This window comes from Myripristis murdjan, chromosome 21, assembly GCF_902150065.1.
Source record: "Myripristis murdjan chromosome 21, fMyrMur1.1, whole genome shotgun sequence".
NCBI classification, from domain to species: domain Eukaryota; kingdom Metazoa; phylum Chordata; class Actinopteri; order Holocentriformes; family Holocentridae; genus Myripristis; species Myripristis murdjan.
Window position 1 is genome coordinate 22731091 of NC_044000.1, and position 12188 is coordinate 22743278.

The 12188-nt window shown below is 42.5% G+C and overlaps 1 protein-coding gene across 22 annotated transcripts in view; it reads right to left on the reverse strand.

Annotated features, from left to right (window-relative positions):
- Positions 1–12188, reverse strand: part of caska (calcium/calmodulin-dependent serine protein kinase a) — a 132303-nt gene that overhangs the window by 93018 nt on the left and 27097 nt on the right. The window lies entirely within an intron of this gene.

Below are 12188 nucleotides of genomic sequence, written 5' to 3' on the forward strand. Positions count from 1 at the left end.
CATTATTATTAAGGCTGCATTATATATCGTTTCAGCATTACAGCAAATACACCGTGATGTGTGCATGTACAACAGTCACAATACAGGACGTGCAATGTCAAGAAAGGCAAATTAGGTCAGGTCATGCCACAAATGTTTTGCTGCATGAAACAAAAGGAAAACCTGCAAGGTTTTCACGACTTATTTTAAAGAAAACTCTGACACAACAATATTTAGTCCAAGTTAAGGGTTCTTGGATGCACAGAGTTTGTTGCTCGTGACATGCAAGTGCTGCATGCACAGTGATCAGTTCGCTATGTGCTCTGGTGAAGAGATGCACTTCAGTTTATAAATCAACCAAACCCACATGTATCGTAAACCACAACTTGAAAATGAGCGCTGCCTATTTCGTTTGTTTGATAAACTGATCAAGTGCACCCCTCTCCAGGCAGGCTTTACACACCGTGCATGTAAAGCCTGCATGCCTCCCGCCTGCGAACACGCACGAGACGCAGCTAATGTCACAAATAACGTCTCCTGGATGCTACAGGCAGGCATTCAGTTACGCAAGGCTGCTTTTGAGTGTGTGTACTCTTGTTACCAGCGGCACTGCATCCTTGTGCTGGTTAAAAGTTAAAAAGTTACTGTCAAGGGGCTAGTCCACACCCTAATGCACACACACACACACACACACACACACACAAAACCTACAGTATCCAATTCTATCTGCGCTTACATCTTATAAATAAATCTGAGAGTTTTGCCATCAGCTGCTCTGGGAGGCCTTTTTATCCTTTCCGTTAGAAAGGGCAGATTATGCGTAAATAACACAGCTGTGACACATAAGTCCATTTGTAAAGTTATTTAAGAAACATATGTTGCTATTCCCATATACCTCCCCATCTGTGCTCTCTCCACTTGATCATGCCGGTGTTAGAGTCCCATATGTGAAACTGGAAGTGGAGGAGTCCAATTTGATTTTTGAAAAGTGTAGTAGGAGTAGGAGGGAGATTTTATTTTGTTAAGAGGATAGACTTTTAAAGTACCCAAACTGTACTTGTATGGACATGAATAACACACTGCATGCATCTGGTTAAACTTCCTGTATTTTTTCATATAGCAATATATAATCACAGAAAAAAAGATATCACAATGTCAGTTTTTTTCTAATATCATCCAGCCCCAATTATTATTCTGTCAGAGTCATCGCACATACATGAGCACAGAGGAGCTGGCAAGAGCACAGAATAATGTCTCTGCTCTTGTGCTCTTACTTCGCAGTGCCTCCTCTCCTCTCCTCAACTCAACTCAACTCATCTCAAGAGTTTGTGGTTCGCCTGTTTGGGTGGTTCGAATGACTTGCTTCTCCAACTAAAGCTGCTTTACAGAGGCAGCACTCACTCAAGACATTATCTACAGAGCACAGACATTTTAGAGCAGGGGCCCACTCAGACTTACTGTTTTTCCTGTCCTCTCACACACGAAAACACCAAGCCCATACTGACAATGACTGTAGATGCAATTATACCAGAAAAGACAAAATAAAGAAAAGCCAACAAAATTCATTATTTGTCTGTTCATTGAGATTGAGCCTCAGCATCATCAACCCACCCTCAGGGTTCATACACCCTTTTCACCTGTGGCTTTCAGTGAGATTTTCATGACTTCTCAATGCATTTTGTCTTTATATCCATGGCCAAAAGAAACTTTTTTTTTTTTTTTTTGCAGTTGTCACTGAAAACCTGTGTTTTAACGCTATATATGTTGGGAAAGCCAGTCTATACCTCAAATGTTGCATGTGAGTAAGAGACACACATTTGTTTTAATTTAAAATTTTCGTTTCATATTTATTCAATGTGTGTTTGCTGTCTGTCATTATTGTACTGATCAGGACTAACACTCCTAATTTTGCTGTGCTTGTACAACAATAAAGGGTTTCTATTTCTATTTCTATTTCTAAAAGAAATTAGGAAATTATGACAACATTTGCTTGCAGAGTTAAAATAAGCTACTTTCAACTGTCTTCACCAAACTGAGACAAAATGATGCATGAAGCATGACGCATCAGAAAGCAGACAGTGGTTCCACCCTTTTATTTTTGTAACGTTAACTTTTTGTAATCTTTCACTAAGACAATGCTACTTTAGTCAGACTTCCGTGACTTTTCCAAAACTGCTATGAAACTGGAATTATCCATAACTTTGCCAGGGCCTGGAAATTGTATTTTTACTGACTTTTCTGGGTTTTTCATCACCGTATGAACCCTACACCCACTGAGCTCTCTAACAACCCTGACAAAGCTCCACACTGCAGGAGATGGTCCCCCGGCCCTGATGGCTATGGCTCATAATATCAGCTCCTATGTCTCTGCCCAAAGCCCCAAGCCTCTGACCCAGCCAAGCCCGGTCCTGTCTGGTCTGGTCTGGTCTGGTCCTGCGTGCTACCCATTGTGGCAGAGGCTGTGCTGGACTGTGGAATGGGGCCAAGGCAACAACAACAACAGCGAAGAATTCATAAGAAACAGGGCCACATCCTGGGTTGCCCCGTCGATAACAAGCATGTTCTAAGCGAGAAGGCATGCACACACACACAAACACATTACCTGCTCCCTGACCCAGAGAGAGGGAGGCAGGGAGGGCAGAATGGAGGAGGACTGGAGCAGAGGACGTGGGATAAAGAGGGAGGGAGAGGACGAGCATGTTGAAGATGATCGGACGTGACAGGGAGGCCAGTTGTGCTCTCCCGCCACCTCTGCTTCTCCTTACCCCGGCTCTCAGCCTCCACGAGGCCTCCTCTGCTCCACCAGCCAACTTCAGGTTAGGGGTGACGTTACAGGGTCACACCCATGGGAGTTTCCACACTGAGTGGACTAAAGCTGAGCTAGATTGGGGTGACTGAGTGGATCGATTACTGACTGAGTAAGAAAAGAAGCACAGAGAGAGGGCGAGAAAGAGGTAGCGAAAAGACAAGGCAAGGAAGATGTTTTAGGTAGCCATTAAGGCCTTGTTCCCACATGGTATTAACATCCATCCTGAGAAATCCAAATACAAGCTGACACCTCTAAGTACAGGTGTAAACAGCATCAATGCATCCTCAATGCATCCTGAGTGATCGGATCTTAGGACACATTCAAAGGCGGCCTTGGACGTTTTTGTCCGCATTGCATTAGAGGTATGAACAGACATGTGTCCCAGGATTCACTGTAGGACCACCAACTAACGTGACGTCATCTGTCTTGTCTAGCCCAACAACCCGACACCACCCAGACCGTCACTTTTCCAACAGAAAAAAATATCAGTGCAGGTCAGCTATAAAGCAGCTGGTTAATGAATAAAAACTCCCCTTAATAAGACATGAGCTCCCCTAAAAACTTGATGCAAAAAATTTACATTGACAATATGCAGGATTTTTTTCTTCCATATAAAATTTGGAGGTGGCAGCCCTTAAATTTTGTGTCCTGACACAATTAAACACATTCTTTCTAACCCTGGACACGACAGAGTTGCTATAGGAATACTTCAGAAATATTATCGCTGGCCTTGCGTTGTGTGTTGCAGTTACTATAGGAACACCATAGAAATATAACAGGCCAATTTATCCACCTAAGTGGAGAACACTTTCAGACCCGCTGGAATAATTGAATACTCTGAGCCTGAACGTGATCGGGCCAAGCTTATAGCAGATGTGAAATAAGTCTTCAGTAATTGAGAGGGCATAAAAATGAGGCTCAAGTGCGCAAGGATGTCTCCTTTTGTTAAATACGTGTTGCCTGTTAAATGCCGTTTTATTTTTGCGCAGAAGAAGGACTAGCAAACTCTCTCTCTCTCTCTCTCTCTCTCTCTCTCAAACGTTTGTGTTTATTTGCATATAGAGCGGGAAAGTAATATCCAAACACAAACGAGCAGGCGAGATGCATTTGGAGACACATGTTAAAGCCGGGTGTGTATGGACGGACTGTCAGCTGTCCACTTGTGTTGGGAACAACAAAGATGCATTTTAATACTAGGTGGGAACAGAGCCTGACTGCCTAGTCTCTTGTGGGTTAAAAAGTTAATGGTGGCCCCCTGCTGTGTGTATGTGTGTTTGTTTGGTGCGCTGAAAGTTGACAGCACAGGGGAAGGGTGGGTGGGGGATCATGAAGAGTGACAGTTGGCAACTCTGCAGCTAAAGGTATTCCCTGCTTCCTCCGGCGCAGTCGGGGATGAATAAGTAAGAGGCCAGTTCCCAGGGGGCCGAGTGGCACGGCACCTTGACAACTCTATCCTGTCAGCCAGGATCAGGCTGAGCTGGATGGAGTTCCCTATTCTATTTCAGTACTTTGTCGCCTTTCCATGAACTCAACTTTGAGGCTCAGTAGACCTCAAAGATACGGACTGGTGAAAGCACTTGGATCCATTATCACAGATTTATCCAACCTGAATTTATTTAACTCAGACACCTGGAATTGGACATTTTTCAAGGTCCAACTAGAAGGGGATTGCATGTTTCACAGGCCACTTGCAGACCTTACAGGACACTGTACAGGCGCAACTAAATAAATATGAGAATGCATTTACACATCCTGTGAACATGTTGTAATTTTTTCAATTATTCTTCAAATTTGCCATCACTAAACATACTATAGATCTTTATTCTGATGCTAAGGCAGGGCAGTATATTGATATTATATCAGTACTGTGATGTGAGACTAGATACTGTCTTGGATTGAATATTATAATGTTGTGACATAAGTGTTACCTTTTCCTGGTTTTAAAGACCACATTACAATAAAGTGATTTCCCATTGTAGCTATTCTGTTATTGACCTCTACCTGCCTGTCTATGGGATCATTTAAGTTTCATCTAATTCAATCTAATCTAAAATGGAGCCTTAAAATATAGACTGGAAGGCCAGCCTGCAGCACCACTGAAGATGCTGCATGAACACTGGCAGTTCATGCACTCCAATTTGCACAAGAGTGGGATGGAAAGCAGATTTTCTATTCAAATGAATGCTAACAGGTCTTTATGAAGCCTCAGAGAAAAAAACAATGTCAGGAGAACGCAAGAATAAATGAGCGGAGCAGAAACAAGAAAGAAGAAAGTGAGAGGACGACAAAGCAAGAAATGAGCACCGAGGAGGAAGACAAGACGTGGGAGGGAGAAAAATGAAGTAGAGTAAAGAAAGGAAAGCCAAAGGAAAGAAAAAAAATCCTCCTCTCCAATCCCCTGAGTGCTTTGGGTCGCGAGCCAAGTGTGAGATTTGCTGCCGGCTGCTGTTTCGGGACTGTCGGCAGACAGAGAGGAGGCACTCTCTGGATTAGCTGGCTGATTTGTTATCTAACTTAGAGTAAATATCCAATCACTTCAGAGAGAGATGCTCAAACTGTGCAATATATACTGAAAGAAAGTAACTTATGACTAAACCCATCAAATGAAAGGAGAGACGGAGAGCAGAGACAGAGACATAAACAAACACAGGCAGAGAAAATGTGATATGAGCGAGAGGGAGAGAGAGAGAGAGAGAGAGAGAGACCTGATGGGACTGTGCATGGTGAAGCAGGGGGGAGAGGAACCAAATTTTTAGCCAAACAAAACAAATCATTTCTGGAACTTTCCCACTGTGGCAAAGCTGCAGGCCAGACTGAAGTATTGCCTGTGTTGCCAGCAGCCAGAATTATACCATTGCCAACTGCAGAACTCAAGGATAGGCTAACAGCTACGGCAACCATGGGAGCCACTTATCTCTCAGTCTGCTGCTGACTCAGGTTGACCTAAAAAAAATTCCATCAGTCACGGCTACACACAAAAAATGTGGAAACCGAGTTTTCATGCGCTGAAAATTCCCAACAGGAGACAGTGGAAACAGATCAGTGGAAAACATTAATCTTCAGCTGATGCTAAAATTTAGATCCGACTTGTAAGAGGCTGAGAAGGAGCACCACCTGTTCACTTCTGTCTACATGGCCAAAAAAAAAAAAAAAAGAAAGAAAAAAAATCAGTTTTGCAATCTTGTTTTTCTTAAATCACGATATAGGTACGATATAGTGTGATATAGCAAGAATTCATATGTTGACTTGTCATACTTATAGCTAATTACATTACCATTATATCAGTGACATAAAATGGTCTTAAAATGACAATAATATCATTTATCGCAATTATTTCTGGGACAATATATCGTCCAAAAGTAGTATGAAAAGCCTACTGGTTAGATGAGATACTCCCCTTGTTTCCAATGCAGTTTCTCCCATTTTTCAATACATGTTGTGCATAATTCAATTTAACATAACATTTTTACATTTAATATTTTATAAAACATTTATAAAATACAAACTTTATTGTGCCAAGCCCAGTCTGAATTTAACTACTGTCCCAGTTAAGACACTTTAAATAAGAAGACATGAAGTGACAATAAATTTTGAGGAATTATTTCCTGGGACTCCGGTGGGAGTCAGGTGACTGACAGTAAGCAGAGTGTTACGTCACCACAAAGGATGTCAGCCACTGGGGAAAAGTTTTGTCTACATCCTGCACTTACATTCTGATATGCACCCTGCCTCCGATCTTGTTCATCCAATCAAAGAGCCTGAAATATTGTTTAGTCCGATGAGAGATATGTGAATGTGTGCACTGATATGAAAACAGTCGACTCCGGCACACTTGAACACACTGAAATAACAATTCAAAAGAGAAGCTTTGACAACAACCAAATGACAGCTTCATGTTTCTGTGATGGATTATCTCGCTCTGCGGAAGTTGTTTTTCATACTGTACAAGAATGAATGACAGCAAATAGCTTCCTCTAAAGAGAGGAAAACAAGCTCTGATATCTCCAACCAGGCTGCCTGTCTGCAGACAGCAGCAGGAAGGATCGAAGAGGGGAAACCTAGACGATTAGCACAAACTTGGCACAAAGAAAAAAACAACAACCAAATAACACAGGTACTATTGCTGCATTTGGGCGGTTCTGGTCATCTGGGAAAGTCAGAAAAATGTCTCATGACCAGCTCATATTCACAGGTGTTTCTGTTCAGGTAAGAATATAATGTATAATATATATTTCTACTGCGATGTCAAAAATATGGTGCAAAGATATTGTCCACTGAAAGATCTAAACAATGAACAGCAGAAATAAATGGTTTACATCACTGTTACTGGCTTACTGATAGGACCGGTTTCTGTTACAATCAATAATATATGTTACACACACACACACACACACACACACAGATAGACAGATAGATCCAAAAGGTGACATGTCACACAAACTCAGGCATTATGGGACTTACCAAGCTTTTACCACTCATATTTGCAATTTGTGGTGGTAACCTCAGAAATTTCAAACTTAATGAGCAGGACATACCAAATTCCTTGAAATCATTCATACTGGAATAAAAGAGAAAAAGTTGAGTGGGAGAGTTAGAATCTGCCACTCTGGAATCAGCCAACCCTATAGCTCACTTGCACTCGTTATAGAAAGTCTCCCACATCCGTCAACACTGCTCTCATTGATCTCATCATGACCCCTCTGAGTGAGTGTGTGTGTGTCTGGTCCAGTAGTGTTGCCGTTGTGGCTAGTGCCAGCAATCTGTGATCTGCTGCAACATAAACTGTGTAGATGGCCCATTAGGTCCATGCCATCTTCCCACTGCTAAATCATTGATAAGCTGCAGGGCCATCACCGGCTCCAGGGGGGCCCATTAGAAAGCATTTAAAGCCAGGCTCCCTGACAGAAGACAACATGTTTATGGTAGCAGCCTGCAGCCCACTATGATCTAGTATCCACAGGAACCTCCAAGAGCTCTCCATGTGTGTCTACGTGTGTGTGTGTGTGTTTGTATGTTATAGTAGTAGAGCTACGCTGCCGTGATCAGTAAACTAATTCTTTCATAATGCATGAGGATATTTAAAAAAAAAAGACAAAAAACAAACCACCACCACCGAACATCATCCATCTATACACACGCAACTGTACTCGCGTGCCCCACCCCTCACACACAAACACACACTCACACACACACACACACACACACACACTAACACACATATTCTGACTGACTGAGCTTCCCGCCCTCAGGTGTTTTGGGTTGCCTTCCAGCACTGTGATGGATTACAGCTTAGAGAGAGGAAACTGGAACAGTTATTTACAGGACAGCATAACATGATGTAACCTCTGAAGCAGGATTTAGCACCGCAGACACAGACACAGAGCCAGAGAGCTTTGCTGGGTCTGCGAATCAACTCAGAGAATATGAAAACAACATGGTCTGGCTTTCCGCTGTAGTGACAGAAGTGACAGGTGAGAGGCGAGCAGCTATAGCAGTGAGGGGAAAAAAAAGGACGAGAGGCTCATGAATAACCCAGAAAAATGACTATGAATGAATAAATGGCTAGAATAAAGGGATCTAGCGATAACACAACAGTGTTTCATGTTAAAAAAAGACACAGGAAACACTTCTCAGATGTCTAAAAAAAGGTGCTCCAAGTAGCATTTTAACATCAACAAATCATGACCACATTTATTCTGAGACATCAGTTTAATTACAATAAACAAGCAGCGACTAGACTGGCAGCAGATTTTGCAGAAAATCTGTTGGATTGCTTCACGGCGCAAAAACGAAGACCCTGTTCTTCCAGAGTAAACAGCGTTAAAGCCTTCAGAGTTTCTCCAAATGGCAGATGGTGGAGGGAGTGAAAGGCCAGTGGAAAAATCTCTCCCAACATGTTTATTCTCTTCTGTGAAGCAAAAGAGAAAATCTTTGACCAAATAAGCAACTTTGTGACAAGAAGCAAAGGGATTTATGAGAAATGTGGTATTAATTTTGATAAACAATGGCACTAAACAATGTAATGTTGTCTGGATCATGCTCTCATTCATCTATGGTGATTATACCACACTTGACAATTAAAAACACCCAGCACCTTTCAGAGCTAAGAATGAAGTTCTGTTATTTTGAATCATGTGCGCTGGTGCAATGCGGGATATTCTTCATTAATAAAGTGCTGTGAAATTACAAACAGCAGGCCTGATTATCTCCTTTGTGTTTTTCATTTGATCTAATCTGGGAGTTCTCAGGCTTGATTCCCAGTGCTGAGCAGTTTTGCATCAAAAGCGGAGGGGAGGGGAAATAATAAACTATGCCAATAAGAAAACAGCTCACGAAGGCTATAAACTTGTCACCACTATTCAGTTCACAATGATTTGTTTGCTAAAAAGCTACTCCAGCTATATTTACCTTTCCAGGATATAAAACAAAAACACAGGTTTCAAAATGTATTTTCTGTTCACTGCTGCATGAGGTCATCAGTATATTAAGAGAAGCCCATATTCTGGGTTCAAATTTAGGACAGTGCTGACTGCTGTGCACTGTTAGAGTGATCTATATTCAACCAGCCACAAGGCAGTGGTCATCACCACAGTCTCATATACAGGATAGGAATACGTCTTTCAAAAGGGTTATTACACTAAACCGGACCTCCCAAAGAGGCATCAAGCCCACGGCTTCTCAACTGGGAACCCAACCACAGCCAACAGCCTCTACAGCTCAGATGCACTCAGCCGACCACAAACCATCATGTTTCTCAGAAACAAGGAGTGGAAACTCTGACACTGAATCCCAGGCATCCTCTCTGCACTTGAGCAAGCCTGAAAAATACAGAAATACAGCTCACACTGCAGGGCCCCAGCATGGAGAAATCAATTCAATTTTTGATTAACAGCGCAGTGCATTCAAATGATGAAAAGGCACAGTAAATGCAACTGAAAGGCTGCTGGATTTTCACCAACAAATGAATCATGAATTTGTCTTTTACTCACAAAAGATTCCAATCTCGTTTTTCAGTGCAATTAATCATGTGCAGGTCCGAGACAGACAGAGAGGCAGAGTGTGAGTGTGTGTGTGTGTGTGTGTGTGTGTGTGTGTGTTTGTGTGTGTGCTTGTGCGTACTTTGTGTCCTCTGTGAAGTGAATCTGCAGAGTGGTCAGCATATTGGCTTGGCCATTTCCTCCTCGCCCAGGCTGCAGTCTATAAAAGTTAATGAGCCCGCTGAGCTGGAACTCACAGCACGCAAAATGCATGCAGGCACACGCAAACACTCACATATATACACATCAGAAAGCCTATATGTACACTTAAACATGCAAAAGGACACACACACACACACAATCAATCATCCTCCCACACATAAATACACACACACACACTTCACATTGCCCCCAGTCTTGTCTTTTAAGGTTCAGATGAGTCGGGCCAGGACGTTTCCTCCCTGTCTCCTCAAATTTCACACACACTTCAGTTGTGAGCTCCCTTACATAACACCGCGCCCTAACTTCCTCTACTCCGCCAAGGAGATCTGTGTGTGTGTGTGTGTGTGTGTGTGTGTGTGTGTGTGTGTGGGATTCAGTGGGCCATGAGGATCATTTCACTGGTCAGTAATCACGGCTGTAAGCTACAGCCAGTGTCCTGAACTGCTAATTCTCATCTGGGCCTAACAGAGGAATAAGGAGGCGAGAAAATAGGGAAGGAAGGAGAAACGAGTGAGAACAAACGGTGGCAAGATGGAATTTTTGGATCCACACACATGCACTGCACATACACACACATAAGCACTTTCTTAGTCACACTATCAAAAAAAAAAAACAACTAAAGATTACTCTGCCTAAAACCCCCACTGAGCGCAGCAGGGTGGTCCCATCCTTCTCTCCTGATTTCTTTATTTTCTCTCGCCCCCTTCTTTGCACACTACACTTCTCCTTATTTACAGTGCTAATCTGGTTATTCCTCTTCTTCTGTCTGTTTCCAGTCCCTGTTAGATTTTTCACTTCATCTCTCAGCCCTGTGCTACAAAAATAACTAGGGGAGGAGAGGAGAGGAGAGAAGAGAAGAGAGGAGAAGAGAGGATGACATGTCCGTTGATGGGGATGGGAAGAAAGATGGTGAGAACCGAGAATAATGAGAAGAGGGATCAATAGCAGCAGATGACTGTTACTGAATGATCTTTGTGTGCAACTGTCATCGCGGCCAAGAATACAGAGCAGAAGTATTGCAAACCGTACGACAAGAGAGGAAAAAGTGAAGGGGTTGGGCAGAAACATATTGAAAGCATGTACGCACATAGCATGGCTGAACAATAAATCAAAATCGCTTGTGCAGTATCCAAATCGCACAAGCTCCAATAAAATGTGACAGAATGTCATTAGAAAAGAAGCATTGTGGTGCTACAGAGGAGAGGAGAAGAGAGAAAGAGTTCCTGTTCTACAAATCGTATTCTCCAGATGTAGGAAAGCATGTTTGTTATGTACAGACTGCAGCAATAATCACATCATCATAATTTTAATAGTTTTTTTTAAGTGAATATGAAAAAAATATTGCAATCGCTAAATCTGTCAAAATAATTGCACTCGCACGTTTTTTTAACCAGATATCACTTGATAAGCACAGTACTCATGTGTTATGAACTGCTGAATGTGTATGAGAGTGAGCGAGTAAGCGAGAGAGAAAAAGAGAGAGAAAGAGGGAGAAAAAGAGAGAGAGAGAGACAGAGAGAGAGAGAGAGAGGGGAAAGGAGTGTTACTAGGGAGTAGTTTTATATATCTCTGTGCATGGATGCACACACTGTAAAGTGTTCCTGTCATCTCTCCTGATTCGGTCGTTTCTCCTCTTGTTAATCCCTCTTCTTTCACTTATTCCTCTCTCTCCATTTTCCATAATTCTCTCCATCTCCTCTATGTCTTTCTCTGCAGGGTAGCGCTAGTGCAAGGCTGCAAGGCCTTCCGCTGGATGCCTGGGGGCTGAGAGTGGCCTTGAGGGCACAAAAGCCTGTGCATACACAGAATACACACATGCACACAAGGCAAGCGCACACCTGAACGCACACACTCGCATACAGTCCACCATCTGGCCCGCAGGCAGCAATCTCACTACAGCAATTGTCATGTAAACACCTTGTCTGATAATGATAACCAGATTGTAATTGGTCCAAGTTTAACCTGGCTAACAAACCTCTATGTTTCCACCTAGTTCATTTAGTCGTCTGCACACCCAAGCCGGATTTTGTTCACTTATTAAGAAATGAACCGAACAAATCTGTGTTGGGCTAACTACACATTTAAGAAAGCCAAGTGTAAGACTGCTCTCATGCTATTTGGGATTGGACCGATTTAACCATCACAATAAAGAAACATGAATCCAAACACAACCTATTTCCGATTGAACGCTGATTACCAAA